Below are 8636 nucleotides of genomic sequence, written 5' to 3' on the forward strand. Positions count from 1 at the left end.
TATAGGTTCATAATGCCCAGCCAATGGATTAGCATCATGGAAAAGAATTAATATTGTAGAATGAGGTTCCTTTTTATTGAAGTGCAAGTATGATTTCTTTCATGTCAATGAAAAATGCATATGGGTATGTTTAACCAAAGAGATAGCCAATGAATACAAACGGTGTCTCCCCAAAGGCCAAATTCACCAAGAACTTTGACTTTAATTGTTGATAGCCTCATTCTTTGAAAGTATGTTTCCTTATCATTCACTCTATGCAAATCCTAGAGGATTGAAGGTTGCAACGTGTTTTGAGATGAGTTTAAAGCCATAGTAAAACCATTGTCAAGGAAATGCAAGAAATAGTTAACAAAACTGTTGCAAAGTTGAACATATGTATAACGAAAATGGAGCAAGACTTCTAATATATCAAACAAATAGTCGCCAACATTGAAGTTAAATGAATTGATTCGAAAGCAATGAACATTGTCAAGAGCATTGTTGATTGATATGTTTTGTAATTTGTCATTAGATTTATATGCTTCTATTGTAATCATAATTTTTGATTCCTCTCCTAATTTACTTGAATTAGTATGAAGCATATTACTCATTTCATATATGAAAGAATAAATGTATTAGTAATAGAAGTTGTTTGACGAGATCTATTTTAAGTATTTTTAGAGAACTATAATATGGATATGCGACAGAAATAGCCAACAATACTTTGATATTCGTAATAGATAAATTTTGTGAAATACTTTTATTTTTGTAATAATAAATAGTATAAATTGTAACTAACCTTCAATGGTTCAGAAGAAGGATTCCTTTAATGTAGTACACACTCTCAAGTTCCTGGAACACAATGAAAAACAAAGAATGCAATATCAAATGAAGCAATTCATAAACTAACAATTGGTAAATAAATGGTATAGAAGTTGTTTAAACTTTATGTTGTGGTTAATTTTATTGAGACATCATAGCAAATAACAAAACCTTGGAAGAAAGTAAAAATCAAACAATACCTCAAATCTCTATTTTTATTACATAACAACCTACTACAACATTGTAAGTTGTGCTAATCATCTTGCATGTTCTAGCTCATGCAAGGAAATAATTAAAATATTTTTTTAGATCATTACAACCAACTTGGAGAAGATAGCATACCAAGGTGTTCACTATATGATGCTTCCACTTGTTATTGAACTGTTCTACTAGTATTTGATGCTCGTACCTTTCGTACTATAAAGGTGTAAAACAATAAGTAAAGTAGAAATATTCAAATTTTTTCAACATATTATAAAATTTGAATACAAGAACAATTAAAAGTTAGTTCACTAAGAATATGAGCATTCAATATGAGAATGCATTCTATTCTAGAAACATTCAAGGAAAAACAATTAACCTTACAAACTACAACATAATATGCAATAGCAAAAAAACTGAAAAAGTTCAATAACTGTTTGAATATAACATATTTTGGAACAAACTATATTTATGTATCATGAAAATAGAAAATATGATACATAAAGTTTCCATTACAACAAGCCTTTGTTTTAGATAATGGCAAAAATGTACATTATATAGAACCATGTTATGAAATAATAGAGCTAAATGTATGAGATTTCATTGTTAGTGGACATGTCTGCTTTTAATGATTTGAAGCTAGCAAGAGCTTCATCCACAAAGTGGTGTAAGGCATAAAACTTACAAAGTAAGTAAACTATAAATATCTTTGACACTCTACTACTTTGTCACAAATAATTGGTTGCACATAAATAATATAATCAAAGACTACCAAGTTTGGTTGACAATATCAATAGTCGCATAGTCTTCCCATGACACTCCCATTACTTACTAGCTCAATTGGATGACTGACTAAAAAGTACCATTTCTTCCTCCTTCATTGGAAAATGCCTTCTCTAGTAAGCTTCGACTTTTTGGATGACAATGTTTGTCCTAATTTCGTACAATTGAAAGCCCTTTTTGAAGATTTAAGCAGTGTGCCCTCATCAAATTTAGCGATTCTTCATCTCACCAACAATTTGCTTGACAAAGCTTTGCTGCACATTTGGGGTATCTTGAATTTAAAATTGACAACACTGGGGCTTTGTTTCTTAGGATTGGTAAGAATGATGATGGAATTGACTCACAAGTTTGATTAGAAACTTAGTAATAATGGCCTTGTAGGATTTATACACTTTTCCATGGATCTTTTCAAGAAAGGGAAAAAATGAATTAATGCCATGTTCATAGTTCTACAGCGGAGACAGTTCAAGACTATTCCAACAAACAATAGGAGGGCTTTTGTAAGGTTTGATTTTTCTTGCACTTGCTTCTATGAACCATTCTTGTCAATGATTTTGACGACATACTTCTGGTCAATCTAAATCTTCCATAAGCAAGAATCTAACAACCACATCTAATTATAGAAAAAACAATACTTATGGTTGGAATACTCATAATTCATTGTTATTGATAATGTATGAGATTTTACGTGTTTCGACCATATTTGTCTTGCCCAAAGGAAAAATAAACAAGAAAAATAATCATTCGAGTCTAGCTAGATCCAAGTCAACTTGATTATTTTAATAATCTCTTTTTTAATAGGGGCTTAGTACAACCTCATTACAAAATACCAAACATCCACATACTATTCAAATTATTTCCTAGACTTCCTCTGCCTTTCGATTAAAGGAAGATCCATTTTTGGTATTCCTTCCTTCAAGAAGAAAAAACCAATTCCCTTATATGCTACTTTCAATCCATGATTGTCCAGTTCCAAAGTAAATGGATTTTTGTCTTTGCAGTCCTACAAGGAGTATTTTTAGGCCTCCCATGAACATTATTTGTGGGAGTTTCTATGAGGGTGCTTGGTGCATCTTGGCTTTCACACAACAAATGGAAAGCCCAATTCAAGAAGAAGTAGAGAAAGCCAAGGAACATGCTCAAAAGGTCAATAATGAACTCTCTTGAATTTTTGGTATATATAAGTGTATTCCTTTGATTTTTTGATTTGCAATTCTTCTGAATTATGAAGAACTATAAGGCAAAATATATTTAGGTATTGTACCACTATGTATTAAAGAGGCACTCAAAACATTATAGGTTGTCTTGCACAAAAAAATGAAAATATGTTAACATATATAGATGTGGGAGCTATTGTTTTTATATAACATAATACAATAAGTTTGAATCAAGTTTAATCCAGACTGAATTTTAATTGAAGGAGACCTGTAGTTTACATATACCACCTTTAGTACCATGATTCTATATGAGCCAGATTCTAATGTTTGTTTTGTTTCTATTATTTTTGTAGGGCCTTTCACAAGCTTTCAATCAGCTAGAACAGTTAAAGTAGGTGGACGATGCCCTTGTTGAGAAATATAAGTTTGCGGACGCATTAGGGATTTCTTTTCATCAAGGATTATATATAGGTGTGGAGCTCATTCCCAATTAAGGATCCTCATTCTATGCTCATCGTATTGTTATGTTATGTTATTTTTTATCTTCTCGATTTACAATTGTTCTTAGTATGCATCTTCTTTTTTCTGAGAGTTTCTGCCTTCCTAAGATAATGGCCTATTGAATTTTACTGTAGCAAGATAGGACTAGGTTATGAGTTGAAGATATTCTTCACAAACAAATTTAGTGTCACAATATAGCACTAGGTCATGGGCCAAAAATACTCTTCAAATATTTCTCAAATTAGTAGTTTCTCTAGTGAAAATTTATTGTAAGTATTATATAATAAGAAACTTGTAATTGAATAATAGCATCAACATATTTTTTGTTTGAGTTGGCAATAGAATATAGAGCTATGGAGAATAGACAAAACTAGCCGAGTCTATAAGACTATTATAGCCAAAATACAGAATAGAAGGAAAATAACCTTGCTCTTGTATATTAGAACCCTTCCTTAAGGAAAAACTATAGAGGTTTAACTCAAGAAAGGTACCAGTTTGAATAGTTATTTGAGATGAGATGAATTAAAAACCATAGGGAAAAAAATAATATGTAGTTGTACAACCTATCGAAGCATTTTACATGTTTAATAATTTCTTCTAATGGTAGTTTCATAATAATGTATGCAAGTTTCAAGATGAAAGCTTTTCAAATAAAAATTCTAATTTATGTTTGATAAATTGCACTGACTCATGACTGCAAAAATATATATCATTGATCCTCATGGACTAGACTTATATAATTGTGTAAAGATATAAAAAATTGGTGAGATTATAACTTGTATAGGTTACTAATACAAAAAATATTACAATAGTTGTGATTCAAATCACATGAAAATACAAAGAGTAGGCTCAAGCCTGAAAATATACTTTAGGCACTGGAATAGATTTTCTTGTTTCTTTCTCCTTAGAATTCATTTTATTATGTGTTTTGTACTTTAGGCACTGGAATAGATTTTCCTATTCTGAAATGGCAACAATAATGTCATTTTGTTCTAAAAATGAACCAATTTTATTGTTAAAAGTTAATTCATTAAAGCCCAAAATATAGATCTTTCTACTTACATACTTTGCTTCCTGTTGCAGGCAACAAACTCCCTACTCTTTAGAAATATGTTTGAAGCAGATTAGTGTAAGGTGTCACATACTGGTTCAGTTTCTTTTCTTGATATGGGTCATGACCAGGTGAAAAGCCTAGTGAAGTTTCTATATAGTGGAAGCCTATCTAAGGAGATGATATAACAACATGGACATGCATTATTTATAGCAACTGACAAATATGATTTTCCGCTAGGCATGTGATTAATCTCAATATTACAAAAATTATACTTCATTTCATTTATAAGTTGTGATACTTTCACTAATGGCTTTTGTTTCTTTCATTCATTAACAAGTTTCAAATCAAGAATTTAAACGAAAACATTATCAACTCAACACATTCTTACAAACAATATATATACAAATAAGAACCAAATGACCATTAAAAATATATCCTAAACATACATACAATATGACAGACCCTATATACTATTTTCACCTAGTGGATTATTAAATGTACATCTATTATTTCAATCTAAATGTCAGCTAAACAACAAACCCAGATTAAAAAAATGAACAATAAGCCTTTTCAATATAACTTTTTTCAAATCAAGCAGACTAGTAATTAGCATTCAACAAGCATTTATTTTTAAAAAACACTATGTACTAACCAACAAGCCATAGTTGAAACCAACAATAACTATTATCCAAGAGAATTTGGGGTTACACATGCATAATCCTTTCAACTAAAAAATCTATCAAATTTTAATTCCATTCCACCAAGTCAAACAAAAAGCCTTTCAACTTTTGTCGGTAAAAATGGAACTCCACCATCTTAGAGCCCCTCTATATTTTGTTGACGGTCTTTGATTCCTGACATGTTGCCTCTTCCACAACATCGCCTTACCCAAAATCGACATTACTGCCAATGAAAACAACTAGTCATATACTGCAGATTTTTCTTTTTCTTTTTGGATATTTAGTTTTCATCTGTGCATGTTTGGAACAAGAGAAGGGTATTATAGTCTCAATATGAGGATGCCATATTTTTACCCTTGCGAGTGTGGGGAACTAAAGTTATTTTAGTGTGGATGATATCATTGAAAAATAGGTGAATCAACTAAAATTAGATTACCTTGCATCACTTGTTGATATACAGATGAGACCCCTTCCTTGCTCTCCCTGTGTAGGGGTTACAATTTCTTATCTTCCTTAAAAGATTTGTAGCATGGAAACCGACCCATTTCTCTGCAAAATCTCAATCCAATAATTTAACCCTCTTTCATCCTCATCACCAAAGTTGAGAATGGGCCTACAATCTCCCATAACTTTTTGGACTCTGTTAAATACCTTCTATAAAAATCTCCAAATTTTGAAAAACCCTCTTCACTTTTCTCCTAAAAGCTTCCAATACACAATTTTCCCACCTCCTTCAAAGAACCCTTCAGAGTCTCTAAAGGCACAATGAAATGCAACTTTATGCTCTATTATGTTCCTCTCCTTTTAGTCAGCCTACTATTCTAAATTCCCTTTTTTTAGAATTGAAATAACATCAATCAATGGGACAGATCCAATGGACTTGAGTGGGCATAAAGGAAGGCTAGCAATTCAAGATGGATGTAGTTGGAAGGGGAATGGCTTGAATCACAATACACAATTCACCCACCTCCTTCAAAGAACCCTTCAAAAATGGAGCTCTAAGTGAATCTACCATTGTTGAAGACTGATTAACAAATAAACCACAGGAAAAGAGGAGAGGAATGCATTTATTGTAATCCCAAATGAAGAGAATAGAAAGAGAAAAAAAAAAGCTCATGGGTGTGTAGATATATATAGTGTTACCGACGAAACTACTGTATAAAACTGTAGGTTGTTAGAAAATAAAGCACCAAATATATTTACCCATCAGCTACTATCTTCACAAACACCAAACTAGGGTTTCAATCTCCAAGCACCATACTATTTAACACAATCAGCGAATATCATATTATACTACTTTAGATATTCATTCCTATCGTTCAAAAGACATCATAAATAAAATGACAGCCAATAGTTCTCAAAATCAATAAACTATCTTTCAGTATTATCGTCTAAAATCACCCCTCCAAATTTGGTATAATCCAATCAAATTATTAAACTATGTCAACAATATAAAGGACTTGAACAATAGCAAACAAACAAATAGTACTCATAGCATAGGGACAATTTTCCCTCTGATTCCAGGAACCCACAAAGATATTCTACATAAAATGTAAATTTCAGAGATTTGGGTAAAATAGCAGCAGAAAACATTTCGTCCTAGCCATTTCAACATTACAAGGAAGAGGAGACAGGTGACCAAAGCCTTACATGTAAATTTCTCTCCTTCTCCTTAACAAGATAGCGACATATCGCTAGTAAAACAACTGCGCAAGAAATGAGGAATGTATAGAGCAAAAATAGAGCATTCATCTGAAAACCACAATATGTTTACCACAACATAATAGAAACTGAAATGATACATACCAATAATCTCTCACAATATAGTTACTTGCAAAACCAAAAACAAGTAATCAATAGCACAATAGAATTCATACCAACAATCTATCAAATAGAAACAATCTTGTGGTTCTAAATGTAAAACCAAACCATTAACAATTGTCTTTGGATATAAAAATAGATTAACTTGAGCCAATGGTGAATCAATAAATCCCAATATATTACCTCCAATATAAAGCACAATAAGACAGAACATACACCAATTGTCAAAGACACTCCAATTTCGGCATAGGCTACTAGGCAGAGTTGAATCTGTTAGAAATCAGAATGCTTGTTCTTGTTGGCTATCGTAGGTGCAGAAATATCATAAGAATAACCAAAGTCTTTGTGCCAATATAAGTAAAAGTCACGAGTTTTAGTTTCTGAATTTGATTGTGTGTAGTTTTTTTGTCATCAATGTTTCAGATCATACTACATGATCCATCATCAGGATGTCAGAGAACATGAAGAACAAAAAGTTGACAAAATACATAATTTCTCAACTGAACATGCATAGTGGAGATAGCTATTTGGCTCACAGATTGCAACATATTAATGATGAATCCCAAATTTTCAGGAATGGCAAATGTGAATGTAGAAACATGATGGTACACCTCAATAAGATGCATATAACACTAGATTTTAATTGAATGAACGTGACCTCTTTCATTTAAATCACCTTAATAACTCAACATTAATATTATTCAATTTTAAATGCTATATTTTTGGGAATACCAATTCCACCATTGCATGATGCACCACTAAGCATAAAAATTTAATGCATCTTTCATTTAAATCGTGTTACTTTCAATAGATAGCTAAATATTATATTAATGAATTTTTCGTTTTTAAATTTATTAGAACCACTAGCAAAATTCGCTATAACCAATTACAAAATAGCATTAAAATATAATAAAATATAAAAATTTCTATTTTAAGACTAAACATTTCACATTCATTAATGTTTTCAGATCTTCTGAAAAAAAAAAAGTAATAATAGGATAAACTGGACAAAAACTACAGTCTCCTGCCTGTAAAGGCAGGGACTAATAATAATATAATGTAAAGCCATCCGCACAAGCATTGGAGCCACAACTTTCCTCAAAATGTGGGAGACTCACACTCGAATCATGGTCAACAACAACAGTAAATTGAAATCACGATCACCACACATCCCAAAAGAACGTACTGACAACAATAATGTTCAGTCCAAGCTATGCTTAACAACAGTCCACAAACAACTGTTCAACGTTATGAAAAGAAAAATTCATGGCCCACTAACAGACCAGTGATTTTCTCTCTGAACAAGGCTTCAAGAGATGAAACATTTTTTCCATACATTAGATAAAACTAGTCATTCAGATGGCCAATCACTGAAGATAAACAAATAGCTAGAATTTTATTTCTTGGAAGATAAGTCAAGAATACCTGTTATTATAGTGTACTGTTTAGTTACAGTTATCTGTATTTGCAACAGTAAATGTGCCCAACAAGTGAGTTAATTAAACAGCTTTAGCACCTTGCACAAATTTCCAATCATCATTATTTCAGAGAAATAAAATAAGTTGAAAAAATGCCCCAAATTAGGAACTTTCCCGTATGTTCTCTCCAGTTTATGCTTTTGATGTAAACGATCATAGC

General features: G+C 31.6%; 1 pseudogene; it reads left to right on the forward strand.

The window, feature by feature from the left end:
- Positions 1-2766: 2766 nt before the first annotated feature.
- LOC149533826 (BTB/POZ domain-containing protein At3g56230-like) lies at positions 2767-4742 on the forward strand (annotated as a pseudogene).
- Positions 4743-8636: the final 3894 nt, after the last annotated feature.

The sequence above is a fragment of the Cupressus sempervirens genome, chromosome 10, assembly GCF_028749045.1.
Source record: "Cupressus sempervirens isolate cs-2001-9-10 chromosome 10, ASM2874904v1, whole genome shotgun sequence".
In the NCBI taxonomy this organism is placed as follows: Eukaryota; Viridiplantae; Streptophyta; class Pinopsida; order Cupressales; family Cupressaceae; genus Cupressus; species Cupressus sempervirens.